General features: G+C 43.9%; 1 pseudogene across 1 annotated transcript; it reads right to left on the minus strand.

The window, feature by feature from the left end:
* Window positions 1-3,436: 3,436 nt before the first annotated feature.
* Window positions 3,437-3,864, minus strand: LOC308494104 (small ribosomal subunit protein eS19-like; annotated as a pseudogene). The gene has a single exon. The product of its transcript is annotated as a small ribosomal subunit protein eS19-like (transcript).
* Between the last annotated feature and the right edge of the window lie 10,116 nt (window positions 3,865-13,980).

Here is a 13,980-nt window from a genome sequence, read left to right on the forward strand (position 1 = left end):
CAATCTTAGTTGCAGGGGGCGGAGCCCACCATCCCTTGCGGGACTAGAGGAGTTGAACTGGCAACCTTGTGGTTGAGAGCCCACTGGTCCATGTGGGAATTGAACCAGCAGCCTTCAGAGTTAGGAGCACGGAACTCTAACCACCTGAGCCACTGGGTTGACCCCCGAACTTCTTATTCTTGATCCTGAGGTTTTTCTCCTATTTTTCTGTAAGTTTTTTTTTTTAACTGAACATTTATTAGATTTCCACAGTAGAGAAGCTTAGATCCTGAAAAGAAACAATTCATCTGTAAGTTTTTTAGTTTTACATTTAAGTTTGTGATCCATTGTGAGTTAATTTTTGAGTGAGAGGGAGAACTTTTTTTTTTTTTTTTTTTTTGCTTATTGACATCCACTTGCTGTAGCACCATTTGTTGCAAAGCCTCTGGCTGCTTCTAAGGGTTTTCTTTGTCTTTGTTTTCTAGAGTTTCACTATGATGTGTCTAGGTATGGATTTATTTTATTTATCTTAATATATAATTTGAGGATATATCTTGTCTTAATGTGTATTATGTCTAATGGCTTCAGATTATTCATTATTCTGGACACTTTTCTGCCATTTTCTCTTTAACTATTGCTTCTCCTCTACTTACTCTGTTTTTTTCTTTTGCAACTCCAATAGGTTTCATTTTAGGCCTCCTCATTCTGTTCTTTGTATTTTAACTCTCATGTTTTCCATATGGTGCATTCTGGATAATTTCTTCACTGTATTCCAGGTCACCGTTTCTTTCTTCATGTAAGCCCAATCTACTATCTAACCCATCCACTAAATTTTAAATTTCAATGAATCCATTTTTTAGAAGTTCTGCTTGATTCTTTTTCAGGTTTGCCTGGTTATGCTTGATTTCTTCTGTTCCTTGCTCATTTATTTCCACTCTGTTTTAGTTATTATTTTTTTTCCATTCCAATATCGTAATTTCTTGAGAACTTAAATCTTTAGGTTTTTTTGCTGGTAACTCTTGTACATAATGACTTCTTTCCTTGTGTGTTTTAATTTTTGTTTTTTACACTGGGAAAGCAGGATTTGAAATTCCTAAGGTAGCTAAATTGAGGATGCTTTTGTCCAAAGAGGATTTATATTTATTTGCCTTTCAAGCTCCAGATAATACTATCACCTGGGCCACTTTGATTTCTTGGTGTGTAGCTTCCATGCATATGCTTAGTGTCCCTTTTTACTGTAGCAAGAGTTAACAAAACATCAGGGAAAACAAGTCTATTTTAAGGTTTATAAGTGTTTCCATCATTGCAGAGCTGCCTACAGATGTTTCTTTTCTAGCCCCGTTTTCTCTGATGAGGAGCCCTGCTAGTCTCCTGGCTTTATGTGAAGAGCTTAGATTCTGCTTCCCAACTCTCTTTCAGGCCCAAAGCCGGTATTCATCAACATCCCTCCTCGCTGTGGCCTGAAGTTTTCAGTCCTAAAGCTCTACATGAAGAGCTGGTGGTTTGCTCACCAATTTGTTAATACAGCTTTGGGTCTTGAGGAATTTCCCTCACTGTCTTGCCATCTCATCAGTATATTTAAAGTATGACTGCTGTAATTTATCTAGCATGTGACTGTTTCACAGGGGACGGGAAGGAGGAGAATGAAGGATGGCCCCAATGCAGAATGTCCAGTCCACCACACTGTGGAGAGCAGACTTCTCTCCAGTATTTTACATAATTCTTAGCCATCAATAGAACATATTAGAATGACATTGCAGAACAATTACATCACCCTGAATAGAGAAAAAAAATAAATATTGTTCATACAGATGATTCTAAAATGTGGCCTGAAAGAATAAATGAGCAAGAGAGAAATGGTTGAATGTGATAAGAGTAGTGAGAAGAAATGACCTACCGACATGTGAAACTTGACTTTAATAGATTCAGTGGGAAAAATAAAAGTAGTAAAAATTTCTAACACTCGCATTTCAAGGAAAAGCTGATATTTTTTAATTGCAAAAGCTGATATTATAGGTACAAAAGACTGAAGTTTTAACAAAGATGCATGTAGGAAACACTGAATTCTCTTAATTAGAAAGTGATTTTAATGGCGATAACCTCTCATCACTGTCCATCACGTAACCTTGAGTAGATACAGGGCAGTTATGCTATGTTACTATTACTGACACCTGGTAAAGTGACTGTGTTTCATCTTTCTTCTACTTTGCTTCTCTAGGTTTTAGGGGAACTCATAAACCCAGGCTCCAGTAATATGTTCTACTCACTTTTGTTAAAACCAAATTAAAAATTGAGTGAGATGTAGGTAGTCAGATTTTTTTTTTATTAAAAAGAAAAAAAATAGTTATGTTGAGACTAAAATTGCTCACTAGTTTTACATTTGCTATAAAATTTCAAGTTGACCTCTCTTACCAGTTGAATTTTGGAAGATTCTGATCAGAACTGTTAAAGGCTCAAAGTAGAGAAAATAGATTCAGACTTATACAAATGTCTTTTAATTGGTTGTTTTTTAATTACTGAAAGATATTTCAGATCTGTTTTCCACTCATCATAAAAAAATTTTGATCTCAAGTTTGACATTTCTTACCCATCTAGACTGAGTCACAAAGAATGCATAATAGACAGTAAAATCGAAATCACAGAAGACTTACCTTTTAGTGGCTGTTGCTATGAAACTCTGTTTTGATGGGAAATTTTAGAGAAGCTTATGCTTCCTGTTGTTAAATGATCGAATATGGAGATCCCCTTAATTTTCAAAATTGTTAATTTTTTTAAAGCAAGTAATCTCAATTATTGGGACAGTCTTTATTCTTATCGTATCTTACCCACCCAGGACTGCTAATGAGGGTTAATTTTTTTGTTTGCCTCCTCTCCTATTCCTTGGGCAGATGGGCAGGGGTTTTGAGAGATGTTTTTTGTGCAATTAAAAATTTGTATTGCTATTGTTTATTTTGCCTAGGACAGTATACTAGGAAGCTCTAGACACAAAGGATTGCAAATATGGCAACATACTAGCAAGAGAGTTTGTATAAAAGGCGAAGTGTAAAAAGTGCTGCCTTGTGGTCAATCTAGAACAAGACCACACTAACCTCTGGTTCCTGAAAAAGAAAAGTTTTGTTTTGTTTCCTCCAAGGGCAGCTTGGTCAGGTGGAGAGAGCTTGGGCTTCTGAGTCAGGAAATGTGATCAAGGATAAAGGCGAGGTGCCCAGGGGAGATGCTGAGGGGAGAGCAGTCGGGGTCTGACTAAAGCAGAGGACTGCCTAAAGGGAGAAGGAAGTGAGGAGAGAGAGTGCACTGCATGCAAACCGGAGAAGGGTGGATTTAACGTGCCAGGCAGTAGAAAATCGCAGAGCTAGAACATAGAACGGGCACCACAACAAAAATTTTTCATCGTCACCCCATCTTTGCCACATAATCACTTTTTGTTTTTTTAAACGAAAGAGGCAATTTATGAACCCTAATGTTTCTTGTTGGCAGCTGCCACCTGTCCGGCGATCCTGTCCAGATTTTTCTGTCCCTGGGGTATCAGTTTTCGGCCCCCATCCTGGTCCGTTTCCACCATTTTCAGCCGCTCCAGGGCTTGGAGGACCAGGAGGGCCACACGCTTGGAGCCGCTGCCGAAGTGGCCTGGCGTGACCCCATTTCTCCGACGTCTTCCATAGATCTGGGTCATGGAGCTCAGTCCCAGGGGTACAGGTGCCACGCGGTGGAGGCAGCTGGTGTGTAGAACCAGTTCTCATCGTAGGGAGCAAGCCCTTTATGCTTGGCCAGCCTGACGGTGGCCACCCATTCGGGGACTTGCAGCTCCCCAGACTTTCTGAGGAAGGCTGCCAGAGCTCTGACGGGATCCTGCTGGTTCACGTCTTGGACAGTAACTCCAGGCATCCTGCGGCCTGCGCGCTGCCAGCCAGGGGAAAGGCATAAGCTCTCATTTGGCATTGTGGAAAGTAACTCAGATATCTTTGGAATGGTCACGGATGGACATGCTTTTAGTAGAGCTTTGATACGGTGTAGGGTTAGAATGGAGACCAGCTGGTGGACAGTGCACACCTTGTACTGTGCTCGTGGGATGTGTGCAGAGGGCCAGCCTGGAGTCGTCCTGGGAGCAGGCACCTCGTGATTTCTCTGCACATCTGGCATGTAAGAGAGCACCTCACTGGTGGGAAACGGCTCTCAAATTCTGCAGTTGCAGCAGATGGCAGTAATGCATGTTTACCTTTATCATAACTTATGTTTCATTATTACATTGATAATTATCTACTACTCATTCTCTGAAAACCAACCAAAGATAGATACCCATTTTGTGTTCTATTCCCCTAGCAGATGCTTATGGGAAATAATGTGACGGGCCTCACCATCACATCTGCTTGATCTTCAGGTTTGTCCTGCATGTCCTTGCTGCATGACCCCAGCTTGTGGAGGCGCATGTGGTACTGTGCCAGGAGCAGACGGCGGCTTCTGGGCCTGCCAACCGGCCCTCGAGGCACAAGGACCCACTTCAGACGCCTCTTCCTTTCTTCTCATTGTATAGTAGGAGTGTGCTCGGCCCAGGGAATGGTTATCAAAACTACGAGCTCTTGAGAGAAGGTGATTTGGGGGTTGAGGGGTATATTCGTTTCCTATGGCTGCCATTACAGGTGACCACAAAATGAGTGGTTTAAGACAACAGAAATGTGTTCTCAGTTTTGGAGGCTAGAAGTCCAAGATCAAAGTGTTGGCAGAGCATGCGCCCTCTGAAAACTCCAGGAAAGATCCTTCCTTGCCTCTTCCTAGCTCCTGGTAGTGTTCCCTGACAGCGGCATTGCTCCAATCTCTGCTTCTCTTTACCTGGCTTTCTTTCCCGTGGCTCGTCTGTGTCTCCGTATCCAAATTCCCCTCTTTCTCTTGTAAAGACGCTAGTCGCTGGACGTAGGGCCCACCTTAATCCAGTATGACAGCATCCGAACTTGATTGCATCTGCAAAGACCCTATTTGCAGATAAAGTCACGTTCACAGAAATTGGAGGTTAGGATTTGAATGTATCTTTGGGAGGAGAGGCACAAGTCGACTCTCTTCAAGGGGTGAGGTGTTTGCAAAGTTCAAGAAAAGCCTCTGCAGCACTGTGGCCAGAGGCCAGCAAAGGTGCTGTCGGGTGAATACTGAGTGGATCCTCAGAGCCCACGTTTCTAGACATAGAATACACTACAAGGGTTCAAATGTGACCACTTACAATCCAGTGTTTTAGCCCAGGAGTAGGTGCTTTATCTTAACACATGTATCATCACTCATTCTTTGCCCTCAACCTACGTGCCTCTACCTGTTTCCCATAAAGCTCATGCCTGGATTCACACTCTGTCCTTCTAGCAATGGGTAGGGTGTTAGACCATCTCCTATCTCCCTCAGGGCTTTTTGTGAGAGAACTAGACTCCAGAAAAGATGGGAGTCGACTTCAATCCATGGGAGCTGTGTGTTGCAGCAGCTTTGGGGAGATTTTCCAAAATGCCAACTTACTGAGGTAATACAGACACAATCTCGCAATCCAAGTAGAGGTGTCTCTAGGACCCAACCCAAAGGCATTTGAGCTCTGGGTTAGCAAATCACAACAATAGGGCAATGAATTCAGTAGCCAAAGTTGGAGAAAGAATAGAGTAAGTTTTAGAGTGCCCTGGAAAATCATTATTTTTCTCATCATTGGTTGATAAAAGGGGCTGAGATCTTTCGCAGATCAGACAACCTCTGAGAGGCCAGGTCTTCCCCCTGATTAGGGCCCGTTTATCAGCCTCGAGCGCTCTGAGAATCAGTTTTCCCAACCTGGTAGCTTCTTGATGGCCCAGAAACAGAAATCATTTTGTTTGAAAGAACTTAACAGCCTGTGTGTGAAAGAACACATTAATTAATGATTTAATTAATTGCATTTTTTAAATGAAAATGCTTATTTGAGCAAAACAAAAAACAAAAAAAACTTTTGAAGTTTTTCCCCGAGCTGAGTTATTTCCCCTTGAGCCTGAGTTCCAGTCATAGGAGTCATGTCATGATTCCTTGTGCCCCTGATCCTGTATCCCTAGATTCGCTCTCCACTTGGAATGTCCCGGAGCCCCAGACCTCTCCGGGAACACTCCAATCTATAGTTCAAAGTCAGCCGAGCCATTATTTCCTCCACAAGGCCTCCTCTGCCTTCTGGCATTGGGGCTTCCTCTTGGATGGAACCTCTAGTACAGTGGTTCTCAGTCGGGCAATTTTGCCCCCAGGGGGTACTCTTGGCAATGTCTGGGAACATTTTTAGTTGTGACAATGTCAGGGCTTGTGTCACTGGTATCCGGTGAGGCTACTGCATGTCCTACAGTGGCCAGGAGAGTCCCCACAGCAAAGAATTATCCAGGCCCGAATGTCAATGGTACTGAGTTTGAGAAGCCCTGCTTTAGTCTAACATGTACTGTGGGACTGTAGCTCTTTGTTTATAATCATGTCTCCACTCAGGGGCAGAAACGTCTTCATTTGGTGCTCATGTTCTCAGCCCAGGCACGGTGTGAAATGAAATTGAAATTTTTTTTGCTGTGACCCCCTGCAGTTGTCTACGATAACATCTCATGTAGAACCCAGAGGAAGTGACACATGGATTTTATTTAATGAACTAAAAGTGTTTGAAATTAGATTATTGGGCTAAGCCAGTAACAACTGCAATTAGATGATTGGCTAAGCCACTGTAGCAATGACAACTGTTTCTCTAAGTGTGTTGTGGGCGTATGCATTCCTTTTGAGGACCAAGAGGGTGGCTGTACTTGTCTCTGTAGCCCTCTGACATTTTTTCAGTGTTTCCTAGGTGTTAGACTTTGCCATAATGAATTCTAATAATCCTACCTTCATTCAAATGTGTGCTCAGAATAATAATAGCCAACTGTTGAGCACTTAACATAAGCCAAAGCACTTTATGTGCATTAATTAATTAAATTTTTATAATATCCTTATGAGGTAGATAGGATTGTTATCCCCATTTACATATGAGGAGGTTGAGGCACAGAGAGGTTAAATGATTTGCTCAAGGTTACACAGCTAGTAAGTGGCAGGGTAGTCTGACTTTGAGTTTAGGAGACCAAATTGCCTATCATAACAAGCTTAGATCCTGTTGGGGTTCAGGACAGGCCACCCCAAAATATGCCATAGTGGCATATTGATTATTTTAAATTAAAGTTACTTGAGACATAGCTGGTGCAAATAAAAGACACTTGGCCATCCCCCCACCCAAACACACACAGGAAATAAATCTTCCATGAGCAAGTATCTTCCCTATACTAGGAGTCAAAAGGCTTCCTTGTCACCAGAGTTAGGGAATCAAGGCTGAGAAAGCTGGATGAACAAACTGCCACTTCCTCATTAGTTTGTTACCCCCCCAAAAGAACTTTATTTTGTCCAATCTTTACAAATAATCGTTTCTTTGTCTAAAAATGGCAGTCACCATGTAGGGGTCCCATTTTTATGAGACCTCCATAGGTACGAATTAAATTTGTCTGTTTTTCCTCTAGTTAATGTGTTTTGTGTCTAATTGTTAGGTCAGCGAATAAGAACTAAGAAGGGTGGGGGGAAATTTGCCCCCTCCCCTGACAATCCTTTCCCATCCGATACATCAAAATACATTCCAGATCATGCTTAAAGCCTGATTATAAAAAATAAAAATGTACACCATTATAGAAAATATAGGAAAATATCTTTAAAATCTCAGGATAAGGAAGAATTTCCTAAACAAGATTCCGAAAGCATACATAATGAAGGAAAAACCAATCGTTTTGACTACACAGAAGTAAAAACACCTTCAGGCCCTAGAACACCATAAACAAAGCTAAGACAAGTATTAGACTGGGAACAGTCTATGGCATATACAAAAGATAAAGGATTAGTACGAAAGATGTACAAAGATTAGTGTCAATAAGAAAAAGACTCCCCAAAAGGAAAGTGGGTGATGGAGGAAAGTGACACCACCAGCAGGCATATGGAAACACCCTCCAGTTTACTAGTAATCAGGAAAGTTAAAATATCCATGAGAAATGATATACCATTTCTTGCATGTCAGCTGGGACAAAAAGCCAAGTATCTCCCACTCCCAAATGTTGGCGAGGAGACAGAGACACAAGAACTCCCACATGCTGCTGGTGGAAGTCCCTGGAGAGCCGTTGGGTGCCATGCAGCAGGGCTGAACATGTGTGTGTCCGTACCACGTCTACAAATCTCTACACTCTGTTTAGCTCAGTGAGAAAAGAGATTATCCGGTGAGAGACTGTTCCTGGTGTTCACTGATGCTCTAGAGAGTGGAGGCAGCCAAGCCATCGTTCCCGACCTGGGTCCAGCCCTGTGCTCTCAGGGCTCCATGAAGCACTGAAACAGCGGCGCGGGTCGTGCAGCTATGAGTCTCTGTATTCCTCCCTGGGGAGGGTCTGTACCCCACGTGTTTAGGATGCACTTTCTCAACACCTCCAGGCTGTTTCCCGAGAGCACAGGCCTCTGTCACTGCAAAGACATGTAACCACGGGGCAGATTCAATGCCAATTTTAAACAGAGTAGGAAAGGGAAATGTACCAGGCCTACTGTTCCATACTCCAATAAATTTTAAAGATACGCAGACCTGTGCCTAGTTATCACTGCAGGTGGGAAGCTGCAGCCTTCTCTTAAGCCACTGGTTGGTAGGCAGACTCTAGTTTTGGGTCAGTGATATTGTAACTAAATTATTACCTCTGGCAGACTTTATTTCTTGTTCAATTGGGAATAAATAGCCTAAATCATGGTGCAGTGCTTCCGGCTTCTCAGAATCATGGCAGCTAACTCATTTTAGCTATAGAGGAATTAAGGTGAGGTTTCTCTAAATTACATACTATAAAGGCATCATATGGTGATTCTTTTCTTACGCAGAGAGCTGAGGAATATGTTTTCAGGTCTAAATAATGTGTCCAAGACTTCAGACCCAGAATTCTGGGGCCTCTGCCAACACTTACTTGTCTGATAGTTGAGCAGACTCAAAGGTTTCCTTTGCGAGTCGGGGTGGTGCTGGGCTCTGCGCTGTCTGTCCTGCACAGAGGTGCAATTCACTTGGGGCTGAAAGCAAATCAGAATTCTTAAGTTTCACTGCCCAGGTTCATCTTTCAGTAAGTGCAATCATGGTGGCACTTGGCAGTCGCCTCAGAGAATTCTTTCCTTGATTGCTGGTTAGCCTATGACAAAAAAAAAAAAAAAAAGGAAAGAAAGGAAACGTGACTCAGTCATGTAGTATTTAGAAGAGATTGTCCAAGGCCCCCATTGGCATTAAGTGTCTCTAAGTTCGGTTGATTTATTCCCTGGAAAATCAGAGAACAAGGCTCTTGGAGGATGTTAGCGCATTTCCCCATAGAAACGTCTTCCATCATTGAGGTGTAATAAGTCAGCTTTTACTGAAGCTTCTGGTAAGAATGGGCCTCTGAAAACTCCTCCTCCACCCCCTCCCCACATCTTCTATAGGACTGGAGGTGAAGGTAGCTGATATATTACTCAGTTTTAGATTTCTCCTAAAATTTAATACCAGGGAGATACTCATTTCTTGTGAAATTCCTGCATGATTTATTAGGGATTTTTGGAGTGTTCCTGTGCTGGTATAAAGAGTGTATTTCGGAGCCCGGTGGGTGGCCCAGGGTGTCACTCCTGACTCGACTGAGTAAACTTGAGCAGTTATCTTTTCTCCATCCAATGAGCTCATCTCAAAAATGGGAAAAATAATTCCTGTGCTATTGTGGAGATTAGGATACATTGATGGAAAGTACCGAATATACGGGGGGAGCTAAACAAATGGTAGTTGTTATTAGAAAATCCATCGTGCCAGAAAAGTCAAAGCTAGAATCAGTGTTCAAATGAACTATTTTAATCTAGGTTTCTAGTAAAATGTTCTTTTTCCCCCCTAATATTTTCTAATTGTACTTTTAATTTTTATTACAATGGTCTCGTATATGTGTTTTAATATTCTAGATGGTCTCAACTCTTCTGTGGGAGACAGATGGAGAATAAATAAAGGAGAGCAGCAAATTCCAGTTCACTTGTGCCTTTTGTATTTCCTCAGCACCAGGTCCCAGGTTCTGAACCCGGCTTGACCACCGGGTTACTGTGTGTCCCTGGACGAGTCATTGTGGAGGAGAGACTGTTTCATGATGTGATGGCTGTCAGACCCTCGGCTGGATCCGGGCCAGAACACAGATTGCTTCCTGTCAATCCCTCAGAGGCTATTTGCTCGACCCCTCACCTCTGCCCCAGGGTGTTGGTTTCTGAAAAGGCCCGGAGCAAGCATGTAAGGCATTTCCGCTTACCTGGGGCAGGTCATGCCTCAGCACCCCTATCCATTCTATAGCATTCTTTAGCACCTGCTATGCGGTGAGGAGGACATCTACTTCACCTTGCCAACATGCGCTTGTATGTAAGTTCCCTTAATAAACTCCTAACGTCATGATGGAGTGGTCAGCCTCTTTGGTCCCTGGGCCCTGGGGAAATTTCCCCAATATTGTCATCTGCTGGGAGGCTGCTGTGTGGTTGGATTGCATTCTTTGTTTTATTCTGACACCTGACGGGCATCCCCCAGTGCAGGAAATACACTCAGAGTCTGGGGTCTGTTGCCCATATCCTCTGAGGCTGGCGGCAAGCCTGGCTGTAGGATGCTGTGGTCAGGTGGGCCTGGGATCAGGCTCCTGGCCACAGAGAGAGAAGCAGTCGCCCACCCCATGCAGGCCTGCAGCGAGGGGAGCCTAGGGTCATATCCCTAACAGAGGCAAGTCCCTAGTCCCCCAAGCCAAAGGACTTGGCCACCTGTTTGCGACTCTGTAATAGAAGGGACGGTCCTTCTCCATGTCTGTGCCCCCTGGGCACCCGCGTCTATGCAGCGATTTCCGGTCTCTCTGTCACCTCCCCAACTCTCTGCTCCTGCATGCTGCATTGCTCTTTATAAAGTTGCAAGCCCTGATACCCCCACATCCCTCTGGAGCATCGAGTATCAGCTGCTCTTCTCAGCGGGAAGCACGAGTGGGAAGTTGGAAGAGAAGCTTTTGCCCTCGGGTTCTTTCATACTCTTGCTCTCTTTGAGCCCCTCCTGGCTTTCCTGTGCCCTCACCGAGTTCGTTTTGCATGTGGTTGTTAAACTTTGATTCCAGTGACTCATGCTGAGGCGCAGGCTTCAAGTCTTCCTCCCTCATTTGATTGCTTTGTTCCTTTCCTTTTTTTTTTTTTTAAACCCAAAGCAAAACTACCTTTGCAGTTGAATGTGACGCTAGCGTCCAGGAAGTGGAGCTCTGGCATCAAGTGGCCTCTAAGTGCCGCGTGGCCCTGCCCAGCTTGGCTCCGGTGGCTACAGCGATAGCTCGCCAGCTGGGAGGAAAGGGGCAGTGTGACAGCTACAATCAGCTGGACAAGCTGAGGGGAGCTCCAGGAGCCACTGTAAAGGCTGGAGCGACGCGTTCTACTGGTGAGTGCATGTCCCCTGGCCATTAGTCTGTCACAAAAGCACTGTGCAGACGTGGTGAGGGGTGGGAAGAGAGAGACAGAACATAAGGGGGGGGGGGATGCAGGTTGGAGAGTAGTTCTTGGATGAGTGTTATCCTGAGCAATCTGATTTCCCACACCTTACATTATTGTAAGTGCTCAGATTTTTTAAAAAATACGTAAACATTTTTAATTTCCTTTAGGTGAAATCCTTGCTCATTTTAGCAAAATTATCTTTAATGGCAAGATAGCTTTTGTGGGAGAAAGATCAATCAGAGAAAGCTCCTCGGTTTAAGTAAAAATGCCTGTTGTGGTCTTCGAAAGTATTTTAATTGTATGCAATCAGAAGGAATAGGACCCTCGGGCGCATTTTAAACCTGTTTCCATGCTCTTGAAAGCATCTTCTAGACTAGCTATGGATGTGTGGATGTCTAGATTCCTGGCAGATCAGGAACGTTTGGCAGCAGCCCCAAACTCTGCCTCTTTTAGAGGACGGCTCTGTGGGCTTTGAATTGTCCTCTGCGGACACTGAAATGAAACTTAATCTGATGGCAGTGAAGACGATTTTGACCAATTCTCTGAAACTATTAGAAACCTTAGCCATGCTCCCCAAGATTATAAACTCCTCTCCAAAGCCCAGTGATGCCAGCTCTGGGGTGCCCACATCTGACATGTGCATAGGTTAGGAGTGGAATATAGTAGAGGGTTTTTTTTTTTAAACCTTTGCTTCAGAGTGGCCCTGGTCTCTGGATCAGGGCTGTAAATACTCGTGTGTACACCCAAAGTAACCTATAGCAGCACAGAAGACCAGGAGACAGGTTCAAGGAGAAAACAAAAGTCCAGGCCAATTCACGCATGTTCATAGCAGCATTATTCACGACAGCCAAAAGGCGGCAGCAGCCCCCGTGTCCATCCACGGTGTACAAACCAAATGTGGTCCATACACACGATGGAATATTATTCAGCCTGAAAATGGAAGGAAATTCTGACACATGCTACAACATGGGTGAACTTGAAGACATTATGTATGCTGAGTGAAATAAGCCAGCCACAGAAGGACAAATATGGTATGATTCCACTTACATGATGTCCCTAGGGTAGTCAAATTCATATAGAAAGTAGAATGGTGGTTGCCAGGTGATGAGGGAAGGGGGTTGGGGAGTTATTGTTTAACCGGTACCCAGTTTCTATTTGGAAAATGGAAAAGTTCTGGAGAGGGATGGTGGTGATGACCCGCACGAAGTCCGTCTCTCTGTGACTTCCCTATAAATGTAATTGACAACTCTAGAGGGGCTCTAGATCTGAGCAGAACCAGAGAACTTCCGCATGGACGTTCATGGTAGGGTGACCTCTGTCAGCCCTTTGTGGTAGATTTCTCTGGAGTTGGCAGAGGCGACCTGAGACACAATTGGGGCCCTGGGGCAAAGTGTTGAACACACTCACCCTGCTCCGTGGCCCCGAGCAGCCCTGGGTAGCACCCTCTGGCCCGGGAGATGGCAGGAACCACCACCTTTGGGAGCCTAGCCTGTCCCATTTATTAGCTGTGGGATCCTGGATAAGTCAGCAAAACCTCTGTCAGTTTTCTCTCCTACAACATGAGTAATGAATTAGCCCTTTCTGTCTTCCTGGAATGTTGGAATTTCCAAAGACAATACACAGAGAAGCACCTTGTAACTATAAAATGCTGTGCACACGTGAGCTACTGGTTCTCCACATGTCTTACCCTTTCATTTTCTCCCTCTTCAGTTTCTCTTTTATTCTTCTCCTCAGGGGTTCTTCCAGTCAGATGTTACAGACCTTTGGCCTGAGGACCCTCAACCTGGATTGGTTGATTCTAGAAGGAAGAGATCTGATTTGATTCCCATTGTTCCACCAGTGGGGTTTCCCTTTCCTTCCTCCCTCTCTCTTCCTTCCTTCCATGCTATTTTGTTAGGTCACCTCTAACTTTGGGTTCAACCTGAACATATCACCACAGTCGCCTGGGCTGCTAACCATAGGAAAGTGTTGTGATGCTGACCATTGTTAAGAGCTTGTGAGGAAACTTTGAAGATTTTCAAAATGTTACAAATCATCTGTCCTGTTTGTGACTTCCAGTCAAGATTGAGGAAGAAAAGTGAAGTTGTTCATACTTTCAGGTCTTAAAAATAGAAAGGAAAAAGAAGCTGTTGGCAGTGTTGCTGCTCAAAGACCGTCACATCTGAAGGGGAGGGTTGTGACCTGAGGGCAGGGGGAGGCTCCCAAGAACTGCCCCCACCTCAGGTTTCTCCCTTATTTAGAAGAAGTTTTAAAAGGAAATGAAGTTGATTTCAAATTAAGGCCCTCAGAAAAGGAGCTCTGTTGGAATTTAAGGGTTCTGTGGGGAGCTACAGAGGAAGGGTCTCACATGGCCACTCTCACTCCCCAGCCCGGGTGAAAACCCCCATTTTTCTTTTTTTTTTAATTTTGAAAATGTTCACGTTTCTGTCATACCAGCATGCAAAGTTACAAAACTAACACGGACTCTCCTTGTAACCAATACTTTGTGACCAAAGAGAAGTCACCTGA

Source organism: Rhinolophus hipposideros (genome assembly GCF_964194185.1).
Source record: "Rhinolophus hipposideros genome assembly, chromosome: 3".
NCBI classification, from domain to species: Eukaryota; Metazoa; Chordata; class Mammalia; order Chiroptera; family Rhinolophidae; genus Rhinolophus; species Rhinolophus hipposideros.